Source organism: Sarcophilus harrisii, chromosome 2, assembly GCF_902635505.1.
Source record: "Sarcophilus harrisii chromosome 2, mSarHar1.11, whole genome shotgun sequence".
Lineage (NCBI taxonomy): Eukaryota > Metazoa > Chordata > Mammalia > Dasyuromorphia > Dasyuridae > Sarcophilus > Sarcophilus harrisii.
This window is the reverse complement of record NC_045427.1, coordinates 32,389,084-32,395,548: the sequence shown is the minus strand read 5'-3', so window position 1 is coordinate 32,395,548 and position 6,465 is coordinate 32,389,084.

Sequence of the window (6,465 nt, the reverse complement as noted above, 5' to 3'; positions counted from 1 at the left end):
TGGATTAGGGATGCACACAGTGGAGACCTGACTAGTGCAGGTTCAGTGAGATTGAGCATTGGAGCCTTCAGAACCTCAGAAGTCAGTTCCAATTTTATTATTCTCCAGATTCTCATATAATTTCTAACAAAACTAGAAGCCCACCCGTCAACTAGGAAATGGCTTAAAAAGCTATGAATGGAGAATGAGAGATGAATAGAGAGGAGCATGGGAAGACTTACATGAACTGATATGGAGGAAAGTAGGCAGAACAATATGTACATATATATATATATATATATATATATATATGTAAATATATACACACACCCAATGATTACAACAATAAAATAACAAAAGAATAAAAACTGAATGCTATAAAATAATAATGAGTAAGCTTGGTCCCAAAGGATGGATAGGAGAAAATTCTCCTCTCAGCTTCTTTGCAAAGGTGAAGGACTTTGGGCATGAAACATATATTATATGTTATATAATTATATATATATATATATATATATATATATATATATATATAGTCAGATATTTCTGAGATCTTGGCTACTCTGAATAGATTTTCTTCCTCTGCATTATAAGGAATGGTTGTCAGGGAGGGAACTCGGAGTAAAACCATAGGAAATGGAGGTGGTGTAAAAGCAAAATACAATTTTTTTTTTTTTTGCCAAGGCAATTGGGGTTAGGTGACTTGCTCAGGGTCACACAACTAGAAATTGTTAAGTGTCTGATGTCAGATTTGAACTCAGGTCTTCCTGACTTCAGGGCTGGTACTAGCAAAATACATTTTTTTCTTAAATGGCTTTTACGTACATGCAAGGAATTCATAGAAACATGGGAAGGTTTAGTTATTTGAACTGATGCAGAGTGAAATAATGGAACTGAGAGGAGTATACAGTGACTATAAGCAGTGAAAATGAAAAGATCATTTATAGGAAGCCAAGCTCTTAATAAATGAAAAATTATTAATGATCCCAGAGCAAATAAAGTTGATGAAACACCTCTCTTTAGAGGAGGGGGATTCTGGGGCTAAATATGCCTGACATTGTCAAATATAATCACTGTATTGGATATTTTTTCAGTCCTTTTCTTTGTTATGGGAGAGAGTTCAAGTTTGGGGAGAAGAGCTTGATTTTCAGTAACTGTGATATAAAAATTAAAAAGCTTCAATATATAATGTGTATGTATGTATATATAGTGTGTATGTGTGTACATACATGTATATATGCATGTGCACACCTTTAAGTACAAATTACTTCTAAGGCCTTGAGAATGAGCTGAGTTATTCCAAGGGGGAAAAAGCAGCAATCTCTACTAGAGTAAGAGGATCTGGGTTCAAATTTCTCCAATACTTATGACTTGTGTGATGGGAGGCAAGTTCCTTCATCATTTTGCCTCAGTTTCTTTATCTGTAAAATGCAAGGCTTAGATTTCTGACTCGCTCTAGGTTTAGGATCCTTTGAGTGCACAAATTCAGTCTGAGACACCCATGTCTCCTCCTCCCCCAGACAATCTGAATTTAGTTATCGTGGAAGCTGCTGACTGCCCCTGGGCTCCGGAAGCTGTCTCCTCTGGCTTTGGCTTCCAGGCCGTCCAGCCTGGCCCTTCCGGTGGAAATGGGTCTTGGTCCCGTCCCCTGCGAAGGCCCTCCTTCCTCTGCACCTGCAGCCAAGGCCTCACGGAGCCCATCACCCCCATGAACTTACATCCTCTCAACAACAGGCTGTTCGAATGGATGTTTATCTCCTGTAAGCCAGAGTCAACAAGCACCCATTTGAATGCTGGGCTATATCAGAGTGTTTTGTTACCTTGCAGCCAACCCAGAGGAACTATTTTTTTCTTTAAAGGCCTCAGTACAAGTTAAAAACATCTGATCGGGCCTAAAAATGAAGTCAGTGGAGGGTGAAGGCTGACGCAATGCCCCATTCAGCTGCTTCAGCTCTCTTGGGCAAGATGGGAAGGGAAGCTCCTCAGAGGCCCTGACATGACAAAGGTCGGCTGCAGACCGCCAGCAGCTTCTAGACCAGAGGTCAAGCCCCTCCTGAGCCCTCAGAGGGTCTCCCTGCCCCCAGGGCGCCCCACAAGCCTGAGGCAAAGGCTGGGACAAGAGAGAGTCCAGCCTGTCACTTTCCATGGCTCCCTTGGCCTTCCAAGCAATGGGACAGATTAACCTTGTGCTCACTCTGTGGCCAAGGGTGGCCCCTTGGACTGGGGGTAAGGAAAGCAGTCTCCTCCTTTGGGCCAAAATAAAAGCCTCCCACCGTCTGACAGCGCCCTGCTTTTCCCGTCCGATTTCAGAGCTTCCTGATGGGAACGCCATAGACTCTTGCCAGACCGGATGCCCCATCATGCCCTAGAAACTCTCAATATCTCACTGACTTAACTTACAACGTTGCTCCTGCCCAGGAAATTCTGGCTCTGCCGGTTTTTAGCCCTGTGGCTGTGGCCAAGCCACTTTGTCTGACTCAGTTTCCTAATCCATAAAATGAGAATAGGGATTAGACCTGTGATTTTATTAGTATAAGGAACTCTCAGGTGAGAAAACTCCCTCCACCAATGCAAGTCATCATCTCTTTGCACAGCTAGTAAACGTCTGAGGTCACATTTGAACTCAGGTTCTCACCACGTAGGGTGGTGCTCTATCCACTGAGCCATCCAGCTGCCGTAACTTATAGGTTGAGAGAAAGTTAAGAGACCTGACTCCAAAGCCATTATTTCCATGATTCCACACTCCATCTCTACTCTGAGACAAGGAGCTTTGACTTTGGAGGGAATGGTGGGTCACAGGCACTTGGTAGCCAGAGCATGTAGGTTTGCTCTAACCCTTGCCCTTAATCACACACCCTCTCCGAGTCCTGGACTCCTTCTCTACAAAATGAGGCAATTGGGTCAAATGATCTCAAAGCCAGTTCTTAACATTGTGAATATATCATATAAAAATATAAAAGAGGGACCTAGCTGCTACCAAAAGGAATTAACAAAAGCATTGTTACTTTTTTATAATTAGGGTTTTAAAATTTTTATTATTATTATTTTTTACAAAAACAATTAGTACAAAGAGTTTCCCTGGAAAACAGCATGAAATGTACCCTGTAGAAGTACCTTAGGTTGTGGGGAAGAACATAGGGCTAGGCTAGACCGATGAAGAGCCGAGTTGTATTTCAGCAAATAAGTAGAGGAAGTGATTATTCCTTGTACCCAAACGATGCTATTTTTGTTGTTTTTATATGCTGAAGGTATTCCTTGTGTCACCTCAGAATCAAAAATCTCACCGTTCTCTCATTACAGCACTCCATTAAATGATGACATGCACATTGTTAGCAATATTAGAAGTGGTTGTGATAGTTTTTGTAAAAGTAACACTATTTTAAATTTAAAAGCATTTTTACTCTTCAGCTCTGATCACTCTTGGCGAGTGGGAAAAGGAGGTGATACCGATTTGTCAATTCTCTCTGTACAGATATGTATGTGTATACTTAAACACATGTACACATCTATGAATAAATCAGGATCTATATAAAGAATACTGAAATATAGATATCAATGTAGCTCAACACAAGAGTCGAGGGTGACATGAGGGTGTTTGCAGTGGCTTGATAGAGGATATACATTATATGCACATAAACAAACACACATGTACAGAATGCATATAATACTACATACACATATCCAGGTGCATGCACCGAAGCACGCACCACATGTGTACAAACATATATGAGCACTCAGATCTCCTTCAGGTAGGAGTTCATCCATTCACCCGATCATGGGCCCTCTGACCTCAGGTTAGGGCTTTCTACTCGGAGAAGCTGCACTTTACCTAGGGCCTTGCAGGTCAGCGGGGCCCGTTTCCTGACCCAGAACACGAAGGGTTGCACGAGATGGGCTTTTGGCAACTTTGCAGACCTACTAGTCCTCGATTCTGATGGTGAACAGGCTCCCTCTCAGTCCCTACATGGCAGCATTAAGAAAAGGACTCAAGGGCAGGCTCAGGGACTAGACACATCACAGCCTCCCCTACAGATGACTCCAGGAAGGTCCCTTCTAGATCATGTTTGCTACTGACTTGAAAGGGCACAGAAGGCCTCAAGCACAGATACAAAAGGTGTTTCTTCTGAAAAAGGCGCAGATGCGGCGGTGATGGGGCGTGTGGATGTGAGAGGGCATCCATGTGTGTGGATGTGTCCGAGCATGTATGTGAATGGGATTGCTTGTGTGTGGGTACGTGTGCTCTTGGGTCCCCAAAGGAAAATCTCAGTAACACCAGAGGAACTACAGCTCAGCCACCTGCGCGAAGGCTGCGAGGCCCCGATGATTTACATGCGACACGTCACCTGCAGCTGTCTCAGACGTCCGGGTGAAGGCTCAATCTGCCATCTTCTGCAGTAAACACTAGCTGTTTACTGCAAACAAGGGAATCAGGACAAGCGGCAGTCTGGGAGCCAAAGTCAGCCTAACAATGTCAAGTCTGCTGCCATGGAAGGGAGGGACTCTCCTAACCCGGGTATTGGTTCAGAGCAAGCCGGGAGCGCAGAGGCAAGCTGGCGCAGCCTGACAGAGGAGATTGAAGCCATTTAGTCCAGGTGTCCATGGAAGATTCCAAGTGACCCATGAAAGGCTTAAAAATTTGATAATAGTTTTAGTAAGCTTCCCGTATAATCCTAAATGCTTATTTTGTGCATTTAAAACCCTGGTTCTGAGCAGGGGTCCACAGGTTCCATCAGACTGTCAAGAGGTCCATGACCCAAGGCAGGTGAGTCCAACCTGTTACAAGTAGAAAACTGAAGCCCAGAGGATGGTAATTTGCTCAGGTTACAGCATGGGGGGGAGGTCAGGATGCTAAATGGACCTGTCTGGTATCGTGTTGTACCTGTCACCCACAAATATCCCTTGACCTCTGACTCAGTTTCCCCACCTGTAAAATGATAACAATGCTCACACTAATTCCCAGACTTGATGTAAAGTCCATGCTGACCATGACTTGCCTGGGAAGTTTCAGAACCTACCCCAGTATTTTCCCCCAATGATTCTGCAGGAACAGAAGTCCCACTTAGGAGATGGACACATATGCCCAGGGCCCTTAGGGAGCAAACCTTCAGCTCCCTGACCCCCACCCTGGGCCTGCACCCTCCAGGCCCAGGAGGCCCTAGAGACCCGAACCCTCCCAGCTAAGGCCTTCGGACCAAGTCCTTTCTGCCCCAATTGGTGCTGGTGGCCCCAAGCGGCTTTCCCCTGGTCATCTTGTCATCTGCTCCAATCTATACAGTGGGTCCTGTCTATGCCTCTGGGAGCGCTGGCACTGCCACAGAAAGGGGCCGCCAAGCAGCTCGGTGGCTCCCCTCTCCACAGGGATCCTGCCTCACCGGCTCAGCCTGTGACAAATGCATCTCCGTGGCTTCATCCCTCCATCTCCCCATCTGCCAGGCTGTCTCAGGGCCATTTCCCTTCTGGGCAGCAGGGCTTCTAATTCTTTCTTCTCCTTACCGAGAGAAACCAGAGAAGGGGCCCGACAACTCACGTGAGCCTTTCTCCAGGAAGAGCATGGACAAGGCAGCCATGGAGGTGCTTAGTACTGCTGCAGGGCAAGTCCACAGGGAGGGGAACCCAGCAACCCTCAGGGGAACGTGGCCCTTGAGAACAAGGCCCTCCATCACCTTTGCACGACGAACCTCTCCGTTGATCCGCCCACGCATCCTTGCTCAGAGTGAGGTTTTTAAATGTATAAAATACCCAGCATTGATTACAAAGGGAGTAAATTATATTTAAATATCAAAATGTTTTTTAAAAAATACAAGTTTGTGAAGTAAGCTCCTGAGAGGATTATCATGGTTTGTTATCTGGCACTTAAAAGATACTTGAGAACTAACTGCATGCTGGTCGATCCTTTTGAAGAAGTGGGAGAAAATGAGTGAAAAACCTCACCTATGCTCATAATATAGTTGCTGTTTTGGGTGGTATTATTACAAAGAAAAGGCTAGGAGGCAGCTGGGTGGCGCAGTGGACAGACACTTAACACTTCCTGACTGTGTGATTCTGGGAAAGTCACTTAACCCTGATTGCCTCAAGGGAGGAAAAAAGGCTAGATGAAGGATGTAATTTGTGCGGAAATGACTAAGACATAAACTGTCCTAGAGAGAGGGAACATAGAGTCTACGCGCGCGCGCACGCACACACACACACACACACAACAAAAAAGGAGCCCATGAAATCCCTGTACTTGAGGTAGGAACAGGAAGGGGAGATGGGAGAAGCTAAAGAGTATCTGGCTGCTTGCCGTAAGCGTCCACAGACAAGGATTCCTACAGATGGAAACCTCGGGCTACAATGAGGTTAGGAACTTCCCTTGCTCCCCAAGGTCCCAAGGGAAGGGAGGGTGTCTTGTTACAACCAATCCGTTTCTGTTAAAAAGTCAGTATCTTTCACATCCCAGAGGGATGCAGTTCTGCAGCCAAGGTCCTTCCCGAGGGCTGCAGAAAG